Source organism: Macrobrachium nipponense, chromosome 6 (assembly GCF_015104395.2).
Source record: "Macrobrachium nipponense isolate FS-2020 chromosome 6, ASM1510439v2, whole genome shotgun sequence".
NCBI lineage: Eukaryota > Metazoa > Arthropoda > Malacostraca > Decapoda > Palaemonidae > Macrobrachium > Macrobrachium nipponense.
This window is the reverse complement of record NC_061108.1, coordinates 115,597,235-115,624,353: the sequence shown is the minus strand read 5'-3', so window position 1 is coordinate 115,624,353 and position 27,119 is coordinate 115,597,235. Positions and strand designations below refer to the sequence as shown.

The following is a 27,119-nucleotide window of genomic DNA, read 5'->3' as shown; positions in this document are numbered from 1 at the left end:
ATCTGTCTTAGAAAACGGGAATGATTCCTACTTCCGCCACCAGCGCGGGGCGGTAGATCACCTGCCACCTACCTGTAGAGTGTGCCGCGAAATTCGAATTTCTATCGGGGACGACGGAGTCTATAGCTAAGTATATATCTGACAGGTAAGTTGAATGCATAAAATTACAATTTATAAAGTAAGACAATACCAGCCCTCTCCATAGATAATACAGACGGCAAATTACGACTTATAAGGTAAGACAATAATAATCTAACCCCCCCCAATAGCTAATACAGCAAAATTGTAACCAGTAAACACCCCAAGGTTATGTGGTATAATTTCATCAAATTACGACTTATAAGGTAAGAAAATATCGCTCCGGCCTCTCCCCATAGCTATTACATACAGAAAATTACGACTTATGAGGTAAAACAATACAGGTCTCCCCTTCATAGCTGACACGGCAAAATTGTAATCAGTAAACACCCCTAGGCCCTGTATGTTAGCTTAGGTTTGGTGTGGTTAGGTTAGCTAGTGCCAAAAATTATTCACAAAGCTAAATGAAGACATGGGCAAAATACAAACTAATTCATTGACGTATTGACAAGTTGTGTTGTTACACAAAAGTAAACATTATTTGAGTGTCGTTACAAACAGCCATGGTTCATGATTTTGTAAGTTCAGTTTTTACACCAACATTCTGACATAGCCTAATAGTTTTTCTGATGTATTTACATGTGTTTTCAACAAATTTGATGGAGATTTTTTTGTTAGAAATCAATATTTTTAGAGTTGTGGTTCCAACGCCCTCGACTCCAAAACTATGGAATCCCTACAAAAATCTCTATCAAATTCATTGAAAATGCATGGAAATATACTAGAAGAACTATTCAGTTATCCACTTTGTGATACTATTGGCAATTTTTCAACATTTACCAATTTTTGTATTAATATAACAATTTGTCGAAAATTGTATTTTTCCTAACTATACAAACCTGAGGTCCTTTACAATAGGAATGTAACTTGCGGCAGCTGGAATCGGTCGTAAGCTTCGAACAAGGGAGTTCGATAGTTAACTGCTTGTCCGCACTTTGCTTTAGGCCCAGGAAAAACAGAGTGAGGGGTGGCATGAGGTGGGACTATGTGTAAAGGACCTCAGGTTTGTATAGTTAGGAAAAATAAAATTTTCGACAAATTGTTATTTGTTCCGATACGAATACAAACCATTAGTCCTTTACAATAGGAAGACTCACTTCTTGGTGGGTGGAATCTGAGTCTTAAGAACAGACTGGTGTTTGTCCAACCTTGGTTCCCTCCCTGGTCGTAAGAGCAGAGGGAGGGATCCTAGCCTCTGCCCAATGATCGGGGTATGTACCGCAGGATCAATGGTCAGACCTCTGGACCCGAGTAATAAAAGGGAGGCAAGCGTACCTCTTAAAACTAGCATCAAGAACTTGCTCCTATTGCAAGAGGCAATTGAAGTCAGGGGTTTGTCTATTGTTGGCTTCCACTTCCCCCACCCCCCCCTTGTCGGGGGGAAGTGGTGGATAATCGCTCCTATCCCTAATGAAAGGGATAGGATGGGGCTCGGTCGAGTAGCTTACCTGCATCGCTTCCTGTTCCAGTGTAGTGACAACCGCGTCCCTCTGCCCACAGGTAGAGGAGAAAAAGATGGGGAAGAGAAGCCAGTCACACACTCATTCACTCATCCATTCATGCAGTCACACAAGGATGCGATGCTGTTCTGTCCGCTCGGGTGCTGGGTAAGCTACACAATGTGTAGAGCAGCCACCATGGGTCCCAAGGAAAAAGTGTCCAAGGACTTGTGGGCTATATCTCGAAGGTAGGAGGTGAAGGTGGTCTGGTTGGACCAAACCCCTGCCTTCAGGACCTGCGCCACGGAGGAGTTCTTGCAGAATGCAAGGGAACGACCAATGCCTCTGACTTCGTGAGCTCTCGGACGAAGGGTATGGATGTCATCGCTACCATCAGCTTCGTACGCCCTCCTGATCACTTCACGCAGCCAGAAAGAAAGAGTGTTCTTGGATACTTCTTTCTTGGTCACCCCGGTGCTAACGAAGAGGCGTCGACACTCAGGCCTGAGGTGCCGCTCTTCAGATAGCGCCGTAGCGCCCTCACAGGACAAAGCAGCATCTCAGCCGAATCGTTGTCGGTGAAGTCCATTAGGGAGGGGATTGTGAAAGACTCGAACCGGTCGTCAGGGACCGAAGGATTCTGAGTCTTCGCTACGAAGTTCTTGACGAAATCGAGCGTCACAGATCCCCATCGCCTGGAGTGCTTGACGTTGAAGGAAAGACCATGCAGAGATGGTGGATAACAGCCACCCGTGAAGATGTAGAGACTGGACTGACTGGTGGTACCGTTCCACATGTGGCTGGACGAGAAGGTTGTGCCAAGGGGGAATCTCTCTCGGTGCTTCTGCAAGCAGAGCCAGCAGGTCTGGGTACCAAATGGCCTGGGGCCGAGCCACCAGGATCATCTGGAGATTCGGGGTGACCAGCACTCGGCTGATCACCTTGCGAATCAGGCAGAAAGGCGCACGTCCCACGGGTGTTGAAGAGCGTCCTCTGCAGCTGCCCATGGGTCCGACACGGCCGAGAAGAAAACCTGAAGTTTTCTGTTGTGCCGGGTGGCGAACAGAGGAGTGCGAAGAGGCACTCCTCTTAAGAGATTCCTGTCGTCCCGCCACCAGGCTAGGTCCTGCCTCACCTTCTCCATGAGGGACACGGGGAAGTAAGGTGGATCCGTTGCCTGCGACCAACTCTCCTTTAGTCTCCACTGGAGAGACCGCAGGCGAAGATGCCCGTGAGGGACTAACTTCTTGAGTAACGACTGGTGGCCGATCACGACTTGCCACTGCTGAGCTGACTGTTCTTGCCGAGACAGGAACTGGTAGGCTGCCTCCCTGAATCTGCTGATCCGCGAGTCTGCGGGGAAGACTCGCCCTGCTACCGTGTCAATCAGCATACCCAGGTACTTCATCCTCTGCTTGGGCTCGAGATCGGACTTCTCGAAGTTCACCACGATCCCCAGATTGCGGCAGAACTCGAGAAGTCGATCCCTGTCCTGTAGCAACTGCAAGCGGGAGCTCGCCAGGACTAACCAGTCGTCGAGATACCTCAGAAGACATATCCCTACCGAGTGGGGCCCAAGCAGACACCAGAGTGAACACTCGCGTGAACATCTGTGTGGCGGTTGAGAGACCGAAGCAAAGTGCCCTGAATTGGTACACCGTCCCGTCGAGGATGAAGTGGAGGTACTTCCTGGAGGATTGATGGACGGGTATCTGGAAATATGATATTGTTATGTTACAATAAAGTTTTGTACATACTTACCTGGCAGATATATACTTAGCTATAGACTCCGTCGTCCCGACAGAAATTCAAAATTTCGCGGCACACGCGATCTACCGCCCTGCCGCTGGGTGGTAGGAATAGGAACCATTCCCGTTTTCTAATCAGATTTTCTCTTCCACCTGTCTCCTGAGGGGAGGCTGGGTGGGCCATTTAATGGTATATATCTGCCAGGTAAGTATGTACAAAACTTTATTGTAACATAATATCATTCTTGTACATTCAACTTCCCTGCCAGATATAAACTTAGCTGACTGACACCCTTGGTGGTGGGTAAGAGACAGCTAACTACTGAAATAGACAGGTAAACAACATAAGTTGTAGGTAATAATAAAAACCTTGGTTCCTACCTGATTAGGCGGAAGACTTCGTGGCTACTGCCCAGGAGTCTGCTTCGCCTCAAGAGCCTCAGCGAGGTAGTGACCTCATGCTAAGAGTTCTTGTGGGTCTATCAATGGGGTCTTATCCACTTACTCGACAGAGCCTAAGGATTTTGTCAACGGGTGCTAATCCACTTATATGACAAACACCTTGCCTAATGGCAAATCAAAGAGCACAACACCGATCCCGATCACCTGGGTTAGTACTATGATTGAAAGGAGTTATCCCCAACATCCTTTCAAGCAACCCTAAAAACTCAACACCACAAAATTAAAAACACAACTAACAATTAAGGATCAGTATCGGCTCCCTTTCCCAGCACCAAATCCGCAGATACGTACGGACCGAGAGAAAAGCATTTCTCGTACGTTACCCTGACATCCTTCAGGTAATGAGAAGCAAACACCGAGTTGCATCTCCAGTAAGTTGCATCAAGGATGTCCTTCACAGACATATTCCTATGAAAGGACAATGAAGTAGCAATGGCTCTTACCTCATGAGCCTTTACTCTGAGCAGCCTGAAGGAGTCATCTAGGCATTTATCATGAGCCTCTGTTATCACACTTCTTACAAAGAAAGCTAAAGCGTTCTTGGACATGGGTCTCTTTGGGTCCCTCACCGCACACCAGAGACTCTGTTGACAACCCTTAAGCTGATCCTTCTTATGAAGGTAAAACTTAAGTGCCCTGATTGGGCAAAGAGACTTTTCTATCTCTTTCCCCACCAGATTGGAAAGTCCTTTTACTTCAAAGCTTCTGGGCCAGGGCTTAGAAGGGTTTTCGTTCTTAGCCAGAAACAATGTCTGGAAAGAACAGATAGCCGAGTCTCCTCTAAAGCCTACACGAGAATCTTAAGCGTGGAGTTCGCTCGTTCTCTTGGCAGTAGCGAGGGACAAAAGGAAAATACACTTCCTCGTGATATCTCTAAACGAGGCAAGGTGAGGCAGTTCAAACTTGTCCGAGGCCAGGAATTTTAGAACCACATCAAGATTCCAGATAGGAGTGCGAGGAGTTCTAGACTTGGACGTCTTGAAAGACCGTATAAGATCATGCAGATCTTTGTCCTCAGCTATTTTTAAGCCCCTATTCCTAAAAACAGCGGCTAACATACTCCTGTATCCTTTGATGGTGGATACAGCTAAATTCGATTCCTCTCTTAGGAAAAGAAGGAAATTGGCAATGTTGGTCACAGAGGTATTGGAGGAGGACAGCTTCTTCGATCTACACCATCTCCTAAAGACTTCCCACTTCGAATGATAATCCCGCAGGGTTGAAGACCCACGGGCTCTGGCGATAGCGCTGGCAGCTTTTCGCGAAAAGCCTCTCGCTCTGACGAGCCTTTCGATAGTCAAAAGGCAGTCAGGGAGAGAGCGGGGAGGTTTTTGTGAAACCTCTCGAAGTGGGGTTGTCTGAGCAGGTCTGTCCTGTCTGGAAGAGATCTGGGGAAGTCCACCGTCCATCCCAGTACCTCTGTGAACCAATCTTGAGTGGGCCAAAAGGGGGCAATGAGAGTCAATCTTGTTCCCTTTGAGGCCATGAACTTTCTTAGCACTTCCCCCAGAAGCTTGAATGGGGGAAAGGCGTATGCGTCTATGCCCGACCAATCTAGGAGTAGGGCATCGACTGCTATGGCTCTGGGATCCTCGACTGACGAGCAGAAGTTGTCTATTCTTCTGGAGAGGAACATGGCGAACAGGTCTATCTGAGGTCTCCCCCACAGGGACCAGAGCCTTTGACAGACTTCTGAGTGGAGGGTCCACTCTGTAAGAAGGACCTGGGTCCTCCTGCTCAATCTGTCTGCTCTTACGTTCCTCGCTCCTTGGACGAATCTCGTAAGGAGGGTAATGCCTCGTTCCTCTGCCCAGATCAGCAGATCTCTCGCCAATTGGTAGATCCTGCCCTGGATGAATGGGAATGTGGAAATATGCGTCTTGCAAATCCATGGAGACCATCCAATCTCCGGGACGTAGAGCCGAAAGAGCCGAGGCGGTCGTTTCCATGGAGAATTTTTTCTTCTCTACGAACCGGTTCAGTGCGCTCACGTCTAGCACCAGCCTTCACCCCCCTGATGCCTTCAGAACCAGGAAAAGGCGATTGTAAAAGCCTTGGGAGTGGGGATCCTGCACTAATTCGATGGCCTCCTTGTTCTACATCTGATCCACCAGATGTAGGAGGGTTCCTCTCAGGGCAGGGTCTTTGTACTTCGCGGACAGTTCCCTTGGGGTCGAAGTTAGGGGAGGTCTGTCCATGAAGGGGATGAGATATCCCTTCCTCAGTATCGATAGCGACCAGGAGTCAGCTTCTCTTATGGCCCAGGCTTCTGCGTACTTCAGGATTGGTTGGTTGGTTTTATAAATTTTAGGTGTAACACCAAGCACTGGGGCAGCAAAGGCCATTCAGCGCTTACTGTATAACTATGAAATTATAAGACGTGTTATATCATATAAAGCAGGTTTATTTCTTTGAGATAATTTACTATATTTTGAAGTGGGGCATTTTCTCCCAATAGTTCTTCAAGTGGGATATTATATATGTTGTTGGATCTTCGTTTTCTTTCGAATTTTTTGCATTCAGTTAGCAGATGACGGACTGTGACCAGAGTACGACAATGGTCACAGTAAGGGGCCTGTCTTTCCTCGCCTTGCAACATCAAGTATTTGTGTGTTACGTATGTATGTCCTATTCTTAATCTTGTTAATATGACATCTTCCCTACTTTGACATTGTTGTCTATTCCAAGGTTTTACAGATGGTTTAATAAGCTTTAATTTATGATTCAATTCTAGCCATTCTTTTTCCCATTTTGATTGACAGTATTCATTTATTGTTGTTTTAATGTCATTGTAAGGTATTTATATTTTTTTGATAGACTCCTTTTTTACTGCCTTTTTGGCTTCTTTATCCACCTCTTCATTACCCTTTATGCCCACATGGGAAGGGACCCAACATAGTTTTATATTTATAGATTTCCGTTTTACTATTATATCTATCCACTCCCTTATTTCTTCAATTACGGGATGAGAAACTGTGTATTGTCTTAGCGTTTCTAAAGCACTGTAAGAATCTGTGTATATTACAAAGGTGTCGTTTGCCTTCCCTACCATAAAGGTGTGTTTTATAGCCTCTAATATAGCATTTATCTCTGCAGTGAATATCGAGCATATTTTGGGAATTTTTTCCCTTATTTTTATACTTTTTGTTACTACAGCATAGCCTACACCCTCCTTTGACTTGGAACCATCTGTATGAATACCAATATCCCGTTTATGTTTTTCCTGGTGTGACAGAAATTCGCCAGGAGCCTGGCGCCCACTGGTGTTTGGAGGACTTGTAAGTCACTTGCCTTTCTTGATAGGCCGGAAGGCTGACCTTCCTCGCTTCTCAGAGCCTTTTCTTCTAGAAGGGGGTCGCGTAGCAGGACCTCCTCGAAAGGGCGGCTGAGGAGCACGAGTTTCTTTCTTTACGGCTGGTACAGCAGGGCGGTTCTTCTTGGCCGATTGCACCAGAAGATCCTGAGTCGCCTTCTCAGTGAGTGAGTGAGAAATATCTCTCACTAACTGAGAAGGGAACAGCTGATCAGACAGACGCGTAAATCAAGGAAGCTCTCTGATCTGGAGAGACAGCTTTCGTCAGGAACGAACTGAATACTGATCTCTTCTTGAGAATTCCAGTCCCAAAGAGGGAGGCAACCTCACCCGAGCCGTCTTGAACTGCTTTATCCATACAGGATAAAATACTGTGTAGTACTTCTGAGCTGAGGAAGTCAGGGTCCTGGGTCTTCTTAGCTAACACCCCAAGGGACCAGTCCAGGAAGTTAAAAATTTCTAACACATGGAAAAGTCTTTTGAGGAGATGGTCCAACTCCAACATCCCCCAAGTCGCTCTGGCAGAAGACAAGGCGTGTCTTCTTGACGAGTCTACTAGACTAGAGAAGTCTGCCTCTGCTGACGAAGGGAGAGCCAGTCCCATGGCTTCCCCAGTCTCGTACCAGATGCCTCTCCTCCCGGAAAGTCTGGAGGGGGGCATGCAAAAACAGTCTTCCCTGCTTCTTTCTTAGATCTTAGCCAAGATCCAAGCGACTGAAGGGCCTTCTTCATTGAGATGGCAGGGCGCATCTTCAAGAAGGACGAGGACTTAGAGGTCTTAGTGCTGGAGAACAGAGAACGCAAAGAAGGAGGAGCGGCAGGACTGAGAGAGTCTCCGAACTCTTGGAGTAATAAGGCAGCTAAGGTCTTGTAGTCCAAAAGACCCGCATTTACAGGAGAGTCGTCGTCCGACACTTCCTCCAGATCATTACCAGCTTTGAAGAGGGAAGAGCGATCAGCTGAAGGGGAACGCTCGCGCGTAGAGGCGAAGTCCTCTGCAGAAGTCCTCCGCTCTTGAGGAGAAGGGCTTCTAGCTGGGGAAGAGCTGTCTGAGAGAGGAGCTCTAGGAGCAGAAGACTGTCGATTGGACGCCTCCTCTTGTACGATGCAAATAGGGCTCTTGGAAAGATCCTCAGGCTTGGTAGGAGCTAAGCTACACTTCGTCTTAAGCTCATGTGAAGGCCGACGTTCGGAAGCCGAAACATGCTTGTCTGGCGACAAGAGCCTGGAAGGAGCCTCGCGCTTGGAAGGAGACTCGCGCCTGGCAGGCGCTTCGAGCCTGGAAGGAGCCTCGTCTCTGGAAGGAGAATTGCGCCTGGCTGGTGCCTCGATCCTGGAAGGAGCCTGGCGACTCGCGCCTGGCTGGTGCCTCGCGCCTGGCTGGCGCATCTTGTCTGGCTGAAGCCTCGTGCCTGACTGGGGAAACGTGGCTGGCTGGCGCCGAGCGGCTGGAAAGCGGATCGCGGCAGGCGCTCGGACAGATCCTCATGCTTCGTGGACGCTTCGTGATCGGAAGGGGACGAGGGCTCGGTCGCTAAGCGTTCCCGAGCCTCGTGCTTCCGAGGAGACGAGCGAGAAGCAGGGAGATCATAGTACCTCTTTAGAGAGTGAGGAGCTGAAGAGAGGATCTTGGAGCAAGGGACCTCCAAGTGACGAGAGGATCTCTTAATAGGAAGAGATGTGTCTTTCCTACGAGGAGGATCCTTAGAGAGCACCCCAACCAGGGAAGAGATCTGCTCTTGCATGTTCAAGAGGATCCTGGTGGTAGCTACATCCCTTTCCTTATCAGAAGGAGGGGAAGGTAGTCTGGAGGAAAAAGGGGACTCCCAGCCGAAAGCGGGCGAAAATAGGAATCTCTTGGCTCTCTTCCTGTCCAACAGCGAACCTTCTGGGAAGCGCTCAGGACTGGAATCAAGCATAGAGGCTTTCCAGCTCCTCTTCAACGGACATGACTGCTCGGTCGAGCTCCATCCGCGCCTGGGTCTCCCCCACAGGCGACGAGGACTCGGAAGACGAGAAGCACTCTCGAAGGACGCTTTTACAGTAGCAATCCCTGGCAGTCTGAGACGAAACAGATCCTGCCGAAGGGACGCCTGATCGGTGGGGATCCTCCACAACCTCCATAAGGCTTTCGACATTCCTTCTCCTCTGGGCCAGGGAACTTGGAAGAGGTCTAGGCCTGGGAGCGTTGCAGAGCCGATCAGACGCCCCCTCCACTGCACTGGGGACACTAAAATCACTGTCCACTGCACTATGCTTACCTTCTAAAGCTGCCATCTTAAGTTCCATCCTCTTAAGGGCAGCTTTCAGATCTGCGAGTTCTGAAGACGAATCTGCAGGTTCTGTGAAGGGAGAAGGGGCTGATACCGAGGGAGAGGGTGCAATTACTACATGAGGTACAGGAGCTACCAAGTCAGAAACTGGCTCGTTTGAATGAGATCTACTTAAACTTCTGGAGGAAGCTTTCCTAGCTCTATCCTTCTCTTAACTTCCTTAAGTAGGAAGTTAGATTCTTCCACTCCTCTGCATTCAAGTTCTCACACTCTTTGCACGTGTTAGAAAAAGAACATCCATACTTCTTACAGCGCTTGCATACAGTGTGAGGATCTACCGAAGCCTTCGGCAGTCTCACGTTACAGCCCTCATTCACACAAATTCTCACTACATAACTAGTGTCAGACATCTTAAAAGAAAAATCCAAATCGAGTCCAAGAAACAGTCCACTACAGCGTATGCCAAACCAACGATCCAATACGTCACCAAATAGGACAGTCAAGAAGATCAATGGCGATGAAAATCGAAATGCAGTCAAGAGGAACCAACAAAAATGTTGTCGGTACCGGCGACAGAGAAAATCTGATTAGAAAACGGGAATGGTTCCTAGTCCTGCCACCCAGCGGCAGGGCTGTAGATCACCTGATCTACCTGTAAGCGTGTGCCGCGAAATTTGAATTTCTGTTGGGACGACGGAGTCTATAGCTAAGTATATATCTGGCAGGGAAGTTGAATGTACAAAAACGCGTCCTTCAAGTCCACCGAAAGCATGAAGTTGTTCTCCCTGATGGAGTCGAGCACGGAACGTGCCGTCTCCATCGAGAACCGAGACTGGCGAACGAATCGGTTCAGCAGAGAGAGATCTATCACCGGGCGCCAGCCCCCCAGAGACTTCTCCACCAGGAAAAGACGGCTGTAGAAGCCCAGTGAACGATCCCTGACTATCTCCAAAGCTCCCTTGCTCAGCATGGCTTGGACTTCCTGCCGAAGGGCTATCCTTTGATGTCTATGTAGGTCTGAAGGTGGACCGGGTTGGAGGTGAGGGGTGGCCAAGACTCGAAGGGTAGTAGATACCCCTCCCGAAGGACGTCTACAATCCAGGTCTCCGCTCCGTAGCGCTGCCATGTTGCCCAATGACTCGCCAGGCAACCCCCCCCCCCCCCCCCCCCCCCCCCCCACCCCCCCCCCCCGGCAACCCCCCCCCCCCCTCCTTCTGGCAGCAGGTGCGGGGGAACGCCGTCCCTAGCGTTTTCCGCCTCTCTTCGACTTCTTCCCCGCTCCCCCTCGAGGGAAGGAGGGCTGAGGACGACCGCCCCTGGAAGAAGTCGAAGGCAGTCTTTCCTTTGGACTTTGACGATGCAATCGTCTTGGCCACAGAGGAAGCACTAACCAAGCTCTTGGGCTTGCCCGTAGTCGTTCGAGGCTGCCCAGATGCCTTCGAGACTGCCTGGTGTACTAGACGGTCACTGTCATCAGTGCGCCGTCGTTCCACCGCAGCATCCACCATCTCTCCTGGGAAGAGAGAGGAGGAACTCTGCACCGGTCCGTTGCGAAGACCCAGTGCCGCCTCACATCCAGCTGATCTGGTCACTCGGGTGAGGACTGCATCCCTACGCCGAAGTACCAGGTTGGCCCACAGGTTTGCCGTCTGGTGGGCTAGGTAGGAGATGGCTCTACCTCCAGACTGACAGCCTCCCGAAAGCCGGGTCACCCTCGGGAGTAATATTTCCCGAGGTAGCCGCGACCTTAGACACTGTGAGGGACCACAGGTCTAACCTTGAGGAGGCTGCCTGGAATGCTGCCATGGCGGTGGATTCCAGTGCAAGTGCCTCTTGCTGCGAGAACCACAAGTTCTCCAACAGGAGCTGCTGCAGAGACACCCCCGGAGTTAGCCTAGCTAGCTCCGGGTTAACCTGTTTGGGTGGCATAGGATCCTCTGAAGCCATGTAGAATCTCCTCTGTCGCAGTAGAAGCGAGGAAGTAGCTTGGAAGACCTGCCGGACTTCAGCGAACCCTCCTGTCCAGAGACAAGCGAGTCCACCTGGCCAAGCACCGAGTCAGCCCGAGCTGATCGCGGCAGACCCATCGTCGTCTTGGGTTCCTTCTTAGGACGCCAGAACGACTCGAGCCGGGACGTGGGCTCAGAAGGTGGGAGCAGCGATCCTTCCCCGAGGTCGTGGTGCTGACGAATCAGCGCAATAACCTCTGGAATCTTGGCAGTGACTGCGTCTTGTGGAGTGGGACCGTCCAGTCCCTCCAACAAGAACGCCTCACAAGACCCCTCCTCCTTCGGAAGGAGGAACAGCGACAGACCCCTCCTGGTCTCCTCCTGCCACTTGCGCATATGACCTGGTCGGTCCTAAGACCGTGCCTGGTTCGTAGGGCGTCATGGTGGGACCGTGAGGAGCGCGCTCCTCACGATCACTCCGGATCACCTCGCTCTTCCCAGCATAACCCGAGGAAGTTGAAGGGATTGGAGAGGAAGGCCTGATGCTCCCCCCTCGCACACCGGTAGAACCAGTGTGCTTGGGGGGCTGCAGGTGATCGCCAACCCGTGGTGGCGATCGAGCTGCAGGCCTGGTCGCGCGGCTCTCCTGGGGAGAGCGGCTGGACCGAGAACAGCGGCTCCGGTCCCGTGCGTCAGAGGAGCTGCTGCTGGGCCCCCTACCCGCCCAGTCCCAATGGGAGCGGCGGTCAGGGGACCTGCAGAGACCACTGTTGCAGTGGGAGCGGTGCCTTTCCTTACAGCGCGTCGAACCGCTGGAACCAGCCGAGGCTGGTTCCTGTGATCGAGGGGACCTCTTCCTAGCCTCAGCCCGCGGCTGGTCTGGGACCGTCATGTCAACCCTGGTTACCTGCGGGTCGCTACGAGAGCGATCGCTGGTCTGGCGGGGGTCACCTGAGCGACTCTCGCCAGTCTTCCGCTCCATGCCTCAGTTCTGGCGCCAAGCGAACTCAGAAGCCTGAGCCTTGGCTGTACGGTCACCTGCAGGTGACCGTACACTCGGTACCTCTCGCGAAGAAGAGGCCGAGACGGAACCTGGTGTAGCAGCAGAACCCCTAGCACCAGGTGAGGAAGTACCGGTGTTAGCCGGTACTCCTCTGGTCCCCGTCTTCTTCCTTGCAGGAGGAGAGACGGGCCCCGTTCCCGAAGGAGCAGGAGGACCAGCAGAAGAACCTCCCACTGGAGTGAGACAGGCCCTTAAAAGTTCCCGAAGGAAACTTCTTTGGGGGGGAGGAGGCACCAGCAGGCGACGACGAAGACGACAACGACACCTTCCTCCTCTTCCTCTTCTTCTTCGTCAGCTTTCTCAGGACAGACGTCAGGTCCTCCATCCAGGACGGAGCTGGGGCTATTGCCGAAGCAACATGGCCCGGCTGCACCTGTCCGGAAGGACCAGCGACTGGGGCAGCAACACCACGGGCAGGAACGACGTCGGCAGGGGCTGGTCCAGGCACGGCAGGAATGTCAGGTACAGCAGGAGGCGGAACAGCAATCAGTGACATCCTGGGTACAGGTGGAAGGTCCAGAGGCGAACTCTTGGGGCACCGAAAGTCGGGGGCTGAGGCGAGAGCGGCAAACCCGGGCGGCGGTGGCACGACCCTCCTCGGGAAACCAGCGATCGGGGCCTACACCGCAGCTGAGGGTGTTACCTTGGTAACATGCTGGGTATACACCAGGTGAGGAGGTGTGGCATACCCCGGGGTCGAGACGGTGGTGGTGATGGTGGTCACCGGTCCAAGTGTGACCAGAGCAGCATCCGTCAGGTGATGCAACAGCCCCCGAACGCTCGGCGTCCCCTGGAGGCCCAGCGAGAACCATACCTGGCCGAGGTTGTCGCCCGCAGCAGGAGCAACTGAGGAGGCAAAGGTCGGGTTAGTAGGAGGGGTTCCCCCTCGCATGGGGGGGGGACAAGCCCCACCCCGAACGAACAGACGACCCCGAGTACAATTGAATGTTGGGGTACCTCGCCCCCTCCTCTACGCTCGACGGATCGGGCGAAGAGAAGGAACGAGAAACCCCCCCCCCCCCCCCCAAACCCCCCCCCCCCCCCACAAGGGGAAGGAGCCATACGCAGAAGCCGAGATGGCGGCAGGAAGGAAGACGACATGTCTGTGACCAAGGGCGTCGCCGGAGAACCCTCCGAAGACTCCCTGGCAGGCTTACGTCGCTTCCTCCTACCCTCATAGAGCACCCACTGCTCCTCTGGCCAAGAATTACACAAATCACAGAGCTCGGCCAGAGAGCATTCGCGCCCTCGGCACCGAGCACACAATTCATGAGGATCCACTTCTGGAAAGGAGCGGAAGCCCCACACTTATGGCCCTCCACACCAGGGCAAACTCTGCGGCTGATGGGGGGGCGTGGGGACATCTCCAGCTCACGGGAATCCATTACAAAAGTCAATAATAAAACACAAAGCACATGTACTTACAGTATTTTACCATACACACAAAGCAAACCAAGTTTGAGAAGATACAAAGCGCACGACAATAGCGGGCAGAGAGGCGAACAACACATCTGTCTCCGTCGGCGGCCAAAAGCAAAGTGATTCTTCACCTCCCAGTTGCGCGGTGCGCTGACTGTCGGACAAGCAGTTAACTACTGAACTCCCTTGTTCGAAGCTTACGACCGGTTCCAGCTGCCGCAAGTTACATTCCTATTGTAAAGGACCGATGGTTTGTATTCGTATCGGAACAAATCTGTTAAGGACACTTAAGACCACAGAGCAAAAACACCAATCCAATAGGCTATTGAGTTTATGTAAATGCTCGTAAAGCCAATGTAAATTCACTGGTTACCAAATTCTGCAGGTGGCAAAATGAGCACAACGGTCGCTCCACAGATGAAAACAAACCTAACCTTTCCTAGAATGCCTAACAAGACCTTACATTCCTAACTGCACTAGGGGTCCCATTTCCTGACCTGGTTTGGGGGCCATAAAACATAGGGTAAAATACCGAATGGCCGGCCTCTACCGTAGCACGACTACCTTTCCGAAAAAGTACTTTAACACATCCTGTAACCCAAAATAGACATTAGTCAAGAGGCAGCATTAGTCGAAGCAACATCTCAAGACCTCTGCTTTTCTCTCGAAGTAAGTTTTTTCTCCCAAGTCACAAATTACGGCCATAATTTCAGATTTTCAGGAAGGTGGTCGCGCTATGATAGAGGTGGCTGCCAGGTGGCCATTCGGTATTTTACCCTACTAAGAGGAAACATAGACTAAGGTAAAACACCACTGTGCGACCATTGATCTGAAAAAAAGACCCCTTTTTCACTCTATATATAAGTGGTGAAACAATACAATTCAATATTTAGGCATACCATTCAAAAGATTGAAGTTTTGTCATTAAAATGTGATTATGAAACCGCCATACTAAGTAAAATAAACATGTGAAGTCTTCGTAAAATATGTGTTCAAGGCAGTTTTTAAATCCAATATGGCATGGTATGGTTGTGAGTGCAATTCAGTTCCATAATCGCAGCCATGTTCTTCCCGGCCTTCCCAGGGCTCATTTGAACAATATTTGCAATATATGTAACGTTTATTGATATTAATCAAGACTAGTTGTAATCAGCACAATAAAACAACATTTTGTTGCCTTTACTAGTGAAAGTATGAGACGTCTTATACCCGAGGTCATATTTTGAACTGAAATGCATGTTACCTTGTAATTGGTGGTTTTATCCTTACTGCTATCACAACTGAAACTCCACAGTGCTTATTTGATCGTAATTATACACATTTCATTCTTTATTCACTCCAAATTCCACTTGAAATACGTGAAAGTTTGTGTACAGCAAAGCCATGGCAGGAATCATTTTTCAGCCTTGTTGTACATCTGGCAGCCAGAATCCACGAGTCGAGCAGACGACGGTGCAGTGAATTTTTTATGAGAAAAAATTTGAACTTTTTTGCTAGCACTTTTCATTTATTCAAGTCTATATTACTATTTTGACTTAAACAAAAAATTTTTTTTTAATAATTCGATGGCTGACATAAGTTGTTTGTAATTTTTAATAATTGTATGGCTGAAGCAAATGTAACCCTTAATGCATGCTAGGAATGGCAAGTCATCGTTGTCAATTTAGTGGGACTTGACACATACGCCGATCCCTTTACAAACTGTTTCCATGAATTCTAGATGTCATAGTAATGCAATAATGACAAAATTACTCTAATATTTATGTATATTTATATATATATATATATATCTATATATATATATATATTATTTATAAATAAATATATATATATATATATATAGTATATATACTATACCAAATAGATAAGCTAAATTCCCTTATTTCCACAGTTTTGTGTAAGTCTTATCCCAAGTTTGGAGGGTAAACACAAACCAATTGGCAACAGTGACAAAAACAAATAGGAAAGCGTAAACAATACATTGTAGCTAATGTTCACAACAAAATCGATGAAATTTATATGTCAGGAAGTTGGTTAATTTTACAACAACAAATATTTTCAAATGAATTATCATGAATATGTAATTGATATATGCAATTCATAACCTTAATCTAGTGTTTAATTAATTATTTAAATGTTATCTAGCGCACTCTTCTTCTTCTTCTACTACCTGAATAATCGCCAGGTTTCCCCGGTTGCAAGCGTAAACATCATTGTCATTCAAGATTGTGAAGAAAGTGACCCCAGCGTCTATGGGTACAAGTGATGTGCGGATTTAACACAGGAAATGGGAAGTTTGTTTACACAAGTGACTCTACAAACATAGAGATGGCATCAGTCAGTTCTATATGTTAGGTGTTTTCAAGTAAAAATTTTGGATGCATCATGGAGGTAAGTTAGCACTGTGCATGGCTAGACTTTTATTAACTTCTGTTTAATCAAAAAGTATAGCCTTAATTTCTAACTTGGGAGAAAACACTTACTTCGAGAGGAAAGTAGAGATCTCGAGGCATTGCTTCCACGGAGGTTGGCTTGTGACTGACGTCTAATTCAGGTTACTGTAAGTGCTAAAGTTATTTTTTGAGAAAGTGGTCGTGCAAACGTACATGTGGTGGCCTGACCCCACAGCGGTGCTTTACTCTATGGCTAACTAGTACCTAATAAGCTTCGGAGCTTTTGAAGAATAGCGGTCCCATACAACCCTTTTGAAGAATAGGGGTCCCAGTTTGGGCCTTTTGAAGAATACAGATCCACGGACACGGCAGTCGGAGCTCCCGTAGTTCCACCGCGGCCTTACTGTAACCCCTGTGGCTAGCGCGCGCAGCGCAACATTACCTCTTGCCAGAACATGCCATGCTTGCCAAGAATCTTTAAATATGCGGCGGATAAGGCGCGAAGCGCTGTTCCGCCACAGCCTTACTGACAGCACACATAAATTGATCGTCCGCAGATATGTAGTAGGGTAAAATATCACAGCAGGCCAAGCAGGCCACCTACAATCAACGCTAGCCACCCTCCGAAAAAGTACATTATAACGCGTCCTGACACCGGAGATGGGCATCAGTCGCGACTTCTTGTTGGTGAAAAACGGAGCTAAAGACCTCTACTCTCCTTTCGAAGTAAAGACCTCTACTCTCCTTTCGAAGTAAGTATTTTCTCCAAAGTTAGAAATTAAGGCCAAATTTTAAGATTTAAACAGAGGGTACTGAAAAGGGTGGCTACGGCAGTGGAAATCTCACCAAAACGCTTTAGAAATTTTTACTTACAACTAAAAATGTTTCGAAGATTGACGCTATCTTGATGTTTACGGAGTCGCTTGTGTCAACAAACTTCCCATTTCATGTGCTAAATCTGCACACCACTTGTACCCATAGACGCTGGGGCACTTTCATCACAACAATCGTAAACCCACCTCTTACCAGCACTTATTCGTACTTATTCAAGGGGACTACGGCATTCTTTGCGGCGTTTTGTGCTCTTCAATTGTTTATCAGTGTTGTCAATTGGTATGAGTTTACCCTCCAAACTAGGTATAAGACTTACACAAAACCGGGGAAATAAGTGAAATTAGCATATCTATTTGTAGTATAGATACATATTAGAGCAATTTTATCATTACTGCATTACTATGACAACTAGAATTCATCGAAACAGTTTGTAAATGCATCGGCGTATGTGTGACGCTCCACTAGATTGGCAACGATGAGCCATTTTTCCTCACGTCGTCTGCTCGTAAGTATACATCCGAAACATTTGTAATTTTTGGGGGTTAATTTGGTTGCAAAAAAGGGATAATGGACATGAATTAAATAAACATTTTGAAGTAGAGTTAAACTAAATATTGAGTAAAGTAAACAATTAAGGGAATAAAGCTTTGCATCTCATAATCAGTGTTGTCGTCTGCTGCTCGTAACTTTGTTTATGGAGTGAGTGCTTAGGAAACACGAACAGCAATGTGGTTCGAGTGCACTGTGGAGTGAATTAAGACCAAAATGTGTATAATTACAATCAAATAAGCACTGTGGAGTTTCAGTTGTGATGGCAGTAAGGATAAAACCACTGATTACAAGGTAAGAATGAATTCAGTTCCAACCATAACCCCGGGAATAACAAGTTTCATACTTTCACTAATATAGGCAACAAAATGTTGTTTTATTGTGCTGATTACAACTGCAATCTTGAGTAAGATCAATAAATGTTACATACATACGCTAACATTGTTCAAATGAGTGCTGGGAAGGCTGGGGAAAGATGGTGGCCGTCACTGATGAGAACCGTCCATGCAAAACGTAGCCGCCATATTGGATTTCAAAACTGCCTTGAAAATGATATTGTTATGATACAATAAAGTTTTATACATACTTACCTGGCAGATATATACATAGCTATTACTCCGTCGTCCGACAGAAATTCGAATTTCGCGGCACACGCAGCAGGTAGGTCAGGTGATCTACCCCCCCGCCGCTGGGTGGCAGGAATAGGAACCATACCCGTTTTCTAATTCATATTTTTTCTTCCAGCTGTCTCCTGAGGGGAGGCTGGGTGGGTCATTTAATTGTATATATCTGCCAGGTATGTATGTATAAAACTTTATTGTATCATAACAATATCATTTTTATACATTCAACTTACCTGTCAGATATATACATAGCTGATTCACACCATTGGTGGAGGGTAAAAGACAGCTATTACTGAATAGACAGGTAAACAACATACGTTGTAGGTAATAAATAAATAAAACCTTGGTTCCTATGTGTTTAGACGAAGGGTCGACTTCCTAGCTATTGCTAGTAGTCTGCTTCATCTCAAGAGCCTCAGCGAGAATGTGACCTATGGCTAAGAGTTCTTGTAGATCTGTCAATGGGGTCTTATCCACTTACTTGACAGAATCTAGTGGTCATTTGTCAAAGGGGTCTTATCCACTTACATGACAATACACCAATGCCTATTGGCATAATTTAAGGAGCACAACACCGATCCCGATCACCTGATCCTAACACGAGGGTTTGTGCTTAATTTGAAAAGAGCTATCCCCAAACTCATTTCAAATAACCCCAGAAAATAATACACTTGTTAAAATTAAAAAATGAAATTTTCATTATTAAAATGAAGTTTTATTGTATACTTACCGAACAATTATAGAGCCGTGATTTCCACGAGCGGCAGGATACTAAATTCAAATTTAGCGCGTCGGCGTCGCCAACACTGGTGGTGATGACGTCATCTCCCTCCACTCGCGGGAGAACCAGGTACAACTGCCCAGGTGAATCCAATTCTTTCTGCCCGTCCGTCCACCTAAGGGGAGGAGGGTGGGTATAATCATAATTGTTCGGTAAGTATACAATAAAACTTCATTTTAATAATGAAAATTTCATTTTTATTGTAGTGTCTTACCGAACAATTATAGAGCTGATTACACATTTATGGGAAGGTGGGATTCAGTGGACCACTAGTATTTTTAAATGGTTACATTTATTGCAATACCAGTAAACACTCAAGGTGTCTGTTGTACCTTACCTTGTAAGAGAGCTACAGCAGACTGTTACTGCCTCTGGTCGGTGCTCTTCTTACTATTGTAGAGGAATTGGAATTTGACCAAAGTTAGCCTCTACAGGAGTGGAATCCTTCCGTAGTTCAAGCGAGTCAAGGCTGACTGACGGAGGATAGTAACAACATAGATTGCCCTTGCCCTGGGCTAAGACCAGAAATTCAATCATACAAAACATTTGTCACCAACACCAGATTTAAAAACATATATACCCAACCATTGTAAAATCTGACCTAACAGACTGGTGAGTATCCCAGGTACTCAGTACCCCCAGCTTCCCTTGAACTCGACAACCTATTCAAGGTGAAAAGTTAGCATAGAGGTGACGACCCCTGTGCCGTTTCTCCCAACACCATGCCAGAAACCGCCACCGGACCTAACGTTTTACAATTCTCGAAACCGTTTCTATCTCTTTGAGATAATGACTCGCAAAAACCGAATTCGATCTCCAGAACGTGCTCTGAAGAATCGAAGCTAAAGATAAATTCTTTCTGAATGCTAAAGAAGTTGCCACTGCTCTAACCTCGTGAGCTTTAACTCTCAGAACGGAAAGATTGTCGTTCTCGGACTGCGAGTGAGCTTCCCTGATAAGCTCTCTAATAAAGAACGATATAGCATTCTTAGAAAGAGGACGAGAGGGATTTTGAACCGAGGTCCAGAGCTTAGAAGATTGTCCTCTAATACCCTTAGTGGCAAACAGATACTGCTTAATAGCCCTGACTGGACATAAGAGCCTTTCTTCCTCCTCATGTCCAACCAAATCAGATAAGTTCCTTACCACAAAACTCCTCGCCAAGGATTATAAGGATTCTCATTTTTGGCTAGAAAGGTCAAAGATACCGAAAATACAGCATTGCCTTGAGAGAAACCGACTCTTTTGTCTATAGCGTGCAATTCGCTGACACGTTTAGCAGAAGCTAGTGCAATAAGAAAAAGTGCCTTCTTAGTCAAGTTCCTGAGTGAAGCCGACTTCAAAGGCTCAAACGTGGCCCCATGAGGAACTTAAGCACCACATCTAAGTTCCAAGTCACTGTATCTTGCGGGAGCTTAGTGGTTTCGAAAGACCTAATGAGGTCCGACAGATCTGAATTGGAGGAAATATCCAAACCTCGATGTCGAAAAACCGAAGAGAGCATGGCTCTATATCCTCTGATCGTCGAAGGAGCCAGTTTCTTAGAGTTCCTAAGAAATAGAAGAAAATCTGCTATTTCTGTTAAAGAGGTCGCAGAAGTAGAGACTTTAGCACTTCTACACCACTCTCTTTAGATTCTCCACTTCCCTTGATAGAGTTTGTTAGAAGACTCTCTCCTACCACGAGCGATAGCTTCTGCAGCTCTTCTTGAAAATCCTTTCGCTCTGACAAGATTCCGGACAGTCTGAACCCTGTCAGAGCTAGAGCGGACAAGTTTTGGTGGAACCTCTTGAAGTGCGGTTGTTTGAGAAGCCACTTCTCTGGAGGAAGAAGTCTGGGGAAGTCTACTAACAACTGGAGAAGGTCCGGGAACCGACTCTTTCCTGGGCCAAAAGGGAGCGATTAACGTTAGTGTTACATTGCTGTGCGACATGAACTTGTTCAGCACCTCTCTTATTAGACCGAACGGAGGGAATGCATAAGCTTCCAGACCCGACCAATCCAACAGCATTGCGTCCACCGACCAAGCTAGAGGATCTGGGACTGGAGAACAAAAGAGAGGAAGACGGTTGTTCCTTGATGTCGCGAACAGGTCTATTGACGGTCGTCCCCAAAGGCGCCAAAGTTTCTGACAAATCTTGTTGTCCAAAGTCCACTCCAGAGGTAACACTTGCTGTTGACGACTTAACTCGTCCGCCAGAACGTTCATCTTTCCCGGAACAAATCTCGGGACTAGCTGAACCTTCGCTTCGTTTGACCACAGGAGGAGATCCTTGGCTACTTCGTACAGAGAGAAAGACTGAGTACCCCCCTATTTCCGCACGTACGAGAGAGCCGTGGAGTTGTCGGAATGCACTGCCACTACTCGACCTTCTACTAAACTCCGAAACTGTCCTGAGCCCCAAGAAAATTGCTAACAGTTCCTTTACATTTATGTGGAACTTCTTCTCCTTCTCCGACCAAGCTCCTGAAGTCCGTTGATTTCCCAGTAGGGCTCCCCAACCTGTGTCCGATGCGTCGGAAAAGAACTGTAGGTTCGGGAGGATGGGTCGTAAATCTAACCCTTCTTCCAACCTTGCTCATGAGAGCCACCACCTTAGGTCCTCTTTTATTTGATCTGTGACAGGAAAGGTAATCGAGTCTGGTTGTGTCTTCCTGCACCAAGAGGCCTCTCAGGAAAAACTGCAGAGGTCTCATGTGCAGTCTTGCCCAACGTCACAAATTTCTCCACTGACGTCAATTTGCCCAGGAGCTCATCCACTGATTGGCAGAACTTACCTTTTTGTCCAAGAACTCCTGAACTGTCTCCAGACAGCCTTGAACCCTCTTCGGGGACAGAAAAGCTCGAAAAACTTGAGCATTCAGAATCATCCCCAAATAAAGGATGCTCTGAGATGGAACCAACTGGGACTTCTGTTTGTTGACCAGAATTCCTAACTTTCTGGCAACGATCCAGAGTTGTTCCAAGGTCCTTCATTGTCACCGACTCTCTGATTCCGACCGGAGAAGCCAATCGTCCAGATAGAGGGAGATTCTTACTCCTAATATGTGCAGCCAGCTTCCTATCAGGGATAGAACCCTGGTGAAAACTTGAGGAGCGGTCGCTAGTCCGAAGCAAGCGCCCGAAACTGAAACACCTTGCCTTCGAACATGAACCTCAGGTACTTCCGAGATTCGCGATGTATCGGAATGTGAAATAAGCGTCTTGCATGTCCAGAGAGACCATCCAATCCCCCTGTCTGATGGACTCCAGAACCGACCGAGTGGTCTCCATATGAAATTTTGTTTTCTGGACATGCAAGTTCAGGGCGCTCACATCCAAAACCGGCCTCCAGCCCCCTGATGACTTGGAACTACGAAAAGGCGATTGGTAAAGCCTGGAGGAAAATCCCCTTCTATCTGTTCTATCGCTTCTTTGAGAACAAGCGCTTCCACTTCTGCGGCTAGCGCCAGAAATTTGTCTGAGCCCGGAGAGTATGCCTGGAATGGAATTGGCACAGGTGAGAGCGAGGGAGGTGAACGAGAGGAATACGATAGCCGAACTTGAGTACTTGCACTACCCAGGCTTCTGCTCCTCTGTTTTCCCATTCCTCACAAAACATAGCCAGCTTGGCTCCCACTGGTGCATGAAGAACCGAGCTTTCATTTGGAAGGTTTGTTAACCTTGGCCGAGGCCTTAGACTGAGGTCGCCAATTCGACTTTGGCCGAAAGAAGCGCTTGGGTTTTCTCCCTCGAAAAGGCACTTGGGCCAGAGGAGAAACCGAAGGAACAGTCTCCACAGGAGCTTTAGGTCTCTTAGTATACTGTGCCAGTAAATCCGAAGTAGATTTCTTATCTAGCGCAGACGAAATTGACAACACTACATCGTCTGGAAAGAGGTTATCTTTCACAAACGGAGCAAACAATAGAGCAGACTTCTGTTGGGAAGTAACCCTTTTAGAAGCAAAGGAGCACCAAAGTTGCCTATTCTTAAGGGTACCAAAGGCGATGAGCGAAGCTAACTCATCACATCCATCCCTAATGGATTTGTCCGCACAGGACAGAACACCAATCCAATCCTCCGCTAACAATCCTAGGAAAGAGAAGGACAATCTTCGATCTTGGCCGCTAAAGCGCCAATAGTCCAATCAAGGAAGCTAAAAGACTTCCAAAGTTTAAATTGATTCTTTACAACGTGGTCCAACTCAGGCGCTGTAAAGAAAACTTTCGCTGCGGCGAAAGCGATCTTCTAGAGGAGTCGATTAAACTGGAGAAGTCTCCCTAGGAGGAGGCAGAAACTCCCAGAGAAGGAGCTTCCCCAGTTACATAAAACCTATACCTCTTACGAAGCAACTTAGAGGGAGTAAGCAAAAAGAGCCTTCCCTAAGTCTCTTTTCATAGACATCCATTTTTCAGTCTCTTTCAACGAATGTCTAACCGCTTTAGATAGAACAAGTTTTGGGAGGAGAGGGTCTGAAGTTTTCCTCCTCATCAAAAAGTCGAATTGTTGGGGAGGCGAGGAGCCGCTTTCTCAAAATAATCTGGATAAGATACCAGAAGTAAATCTAAGGAGGACGTGAATAAACACGAGAGGTGATGAGAATCCTCCTCCTCTACTTTCTTCTTCATTCTCCGATACCGCCGAAGAAGTAGACGGAACTACAACCGGATCTGAAGGTTTCGACCGACCCTTGGACTCATTCATCCAGTTGGTTAACATCTCTAACTGCTTGCGCAAAGGCGCCAGAGACGAATCAAAAACAGTTAACGTAGTCTTGGAAGAGCCTAAATGTTCAGCAGGAGGCGGAAAACTACTTGCGCCTCGCTCTGAGCCGCCGAAATTCGAGGCGAAACAGGCGCATCAGGCGTAACAGACGAAAAGCGCCTAAAGAAACACCCTTAGCTGCTAGCTACAGCGCTAAACCACAATCTCTACTAGTAGATGGAGCCGAAAAAGGCACAGATTCAGGCGACGAACGAGCCGCTAACGGCCGCGGTGCAACCCTACTCTCAGGCTCCTTATACCGCTTGACTGGAGGAGGCAAAGAATCGGCGCCTGAACGCCTCTTTAAGGGACGCGAAACGGGCGAATCTCGCCAAGAGCGCCGCGCGACCGGAGACGAATCGCTTGAATCATTCGAAAGGCGTCTGACCGCAACACCTTTCCAACGCTTAACCGAGCCCTGTTGAAGCGCAACAGGCTCAACAAGAGCGCCTGTCCCCTGTGGGCAAATCCGATCGACTCCCTTGGACTTCCGGTATGTCTTCTCCCCGGTGCGGGGGAGCTGGACAGTGACCTTTGTCTAGGAGACGTGTCAGGACAGACAGAGCACCTTCAACTACACTCTTACCTGAACCGCTTTCTCAAAAACGTCTCAACTGAATTACCAAGTTGCAAACCGTATTCGCTAGTACCGAAAATTTCTGATCTAACCTCGATTCCAGACTGGCAATGGTGTCGAAGAAACTACACGGGAAGCCGGAGAGTGGGATTAGTAGGAGGAATAGGAGGTGTAGTTAAAGGAGACATAACAATTTGAGGAGGAAACAGAAGGAACAGAAGCATCGCAAGACGAAGCAGAGCTAAGTCTACTCCCTAAGCGCTGCTTTTTTTCTAATTCTGTCTTTAGCTAATTTCTCCGAGTATGAACTAAAAACTTCCATTGAGAATCAGTCCAATCACTACACTCGTTACATGTTCGATCTGCTGAACAAACCTGTCCCCTACACTTAACACATTTAGTGTGAGAATCATATTCTAACTTGGATAATCTAGTTTTACATCCTGAGATGCAAAACCTAACTCCCGACGGACTAGAATCCGACATGGCAACGCCTAAATAAAAAGCAAAATAACAACAACGCCAAAAAAGAGTACTTCACCAATTCCGAAGATCAATTCCACAAGAAAAAAAGCGAAGCAAAGTCATCCAACCGCACCGACCACCGATGTTCACCGGACGCCGGCAGGAAAAGAATTGGATTCACCTGGGCAGTTGTACCTGGTTCTCCCGCGAGTGGAGGGAGATGACGTCATCACCACCAGTGTTGGCGACGCCGACGCGCTAAATTTGAATTTAGTATCCTGCCGCTCGTGGAAATCACGGCTCTATAATTGTTCGGTAAGACACTACAATAAAAAAAAAAATTCACTAGTTAAGGATCAGTGTCGGCTCCCTATCCCAGCAACGCATCCGTGGACACGTATAACAAAGAGAGAAGGATCTCTCATAGGCCCACTTGATCTCCTTCGTGCAAAGAGAAGTCAACACAGAGTTGCATCTCCCGTTATTACAGCTAATATGACTCTCACGACATATTGTTATGGAAAGAACAAGAATTATTAAAAGCTTGCACTTCAAGCGCTTTTAATTCCTAGCTGTTTGAAGGAAACATCAAGTTACTCAAGCAGTGCTTTAGAGATTCCACTCTTCCAAAGAAGACCAGGGCTTTCTTTGCAACAGATCTCTTCTGGATGAAGCCCAGAGCCTGGCTTGCGCCTGGCTGGCGCCTCACTCGCGCCTGGCTAGAGCCTGGCGCCTCGCCCCTGACTGGCGCCTCGCGCCTGCCTGGCGTCTCGCGCCTGGCTGGTGCCTCGCGCCTGCCTGGCATCTCGCGCCTGCCTGGCGCCTCACGCCTGCCTGGCGTCTCGTGCCTGGCTGGCGCCTCGCGTCTGGCTGGTGCTTCGCTTGCCTGGCGCCTCGCGCCTGGCTGGCTCCTCGCGCCTGGCTGACTTCTCCCCACTTGCTGGAGATTCGAGCTTGTTAAGAGTCTCGATGAAAACTGGCGATGTCCACCTCGGACACTTTATTTGCCTGATCTATTCGCCTCTAGCGCATCTGCGCCAGATTGGAGGCCTACTCCTTCTCCTCATCAGACAATGACAGTGTTTATTTGGACTGTCTTGCTCTGGCGTCTTTACGCCTGTTTGGCATTTGGCGCCTGATTGGCGCTACATTGTCCGAAAGTCTGAACATCCACAATTGTTTATCAGGAGAAAGGAAAAGGGTGGAAGAAATTCTTTCACTTTGAGCTTATGGCCTCTGCAACAAGGGGAGGTAATTTTAGTCGGCTACATCCAGTAGATGATAGGAAATCTAATAGTCCGAGAGACCAGTCTTCCTCCGAGGAGGATCATACTTGATACTTCAGTTGCTAATGAGCACTCTTCCTACATGTTGACGAGTTCTCTCGTTGCAAAATCTTCCCTATCCTTGCACGAAGGCAGGGAAAGAGCCTGGAAGTTTAAGGAGACTCTGAGCTGAAATTGGGAGGATTCCTGATTTCTAGCTCTTTAAATATGTTATTGTTATTACGTATACAATTAAGTTTGTTCATACTTACCTGGCAGATATATATATAGCTGTATTTTCTGAAGTCCGACAGAATTTCAAAACTCGCGGCACACGCAGTGGGCGGCCAGGTGGTAGTACCCATTCCCGCCGCTGGGAGGCGGATATCAGGAACCATTCCCATTTTCTATTCATATTTTATTAATGCCCCTGTCTCCTGAGGGGAGGAGGGCGGGCACTTTAATTATATATATCTGCCAGGTAAGTATGAACAAACTTAATTGTATAATAACAATAACATTTTGTTCATGCCACTTACCTGACAGATATATATATAGCTGAATCCCACCTTCGGATGGTGGGAAGAAACAGAATAGGATTTTTTAGGAAACTTAAATTAAGTAGATGATATACATCTTGGTTCCTCACCTGTTAGCAAAGTAGACTCTGTGATTACTGTCACTTAAGCCTGCTTTTGCTTAAATCAGAGTTGCCAGCCAGGTGGAGACCTGTAGTGCTGGTGCGCTCTGGATGATCTGTCAACGGGTACGTGACCTCAACGTGACAAGACCATCGAGCCATACATATGAGGGCAACGAAGCAACTGACCACCACCTGACCAACTATCCAAAGACCCCTTAAAACTAACTAAAGGATGGGAGATCTTCACATAAGACTCACCACAACCTAAAAAATGAAATTTTCATTATTAAAATGAAGTTTTATTGTATACTTACCGAACAATTATAGAGCCGTGATTTCCACGAGCGGCAGGATACTAAATTCAAATTTAGCGCGTCGGCGTCGCCAACACTGGTGGTGATGACGTCATCTCCCTCCACTCGCGGGAGAACCAGGTACAA

At 47.8% G+C, this 27,119-nt stretch overlaps 1 protein-coding gene across 4 annotated transcripts in view; it reads right to left on the bottom strand.

The window, feature by feature from the left end:
• LOC135216017 (GPI ethanolamine phosphate transferase 3-like) overlaps positions 1-27,119 on the bottom strand; it is a 133,951-nt gene that overhangs the window by 85,054 nt on the left and 21,778 nt on the right. The gene's annotated exons all lie outside the window — the stretch shown is intronic.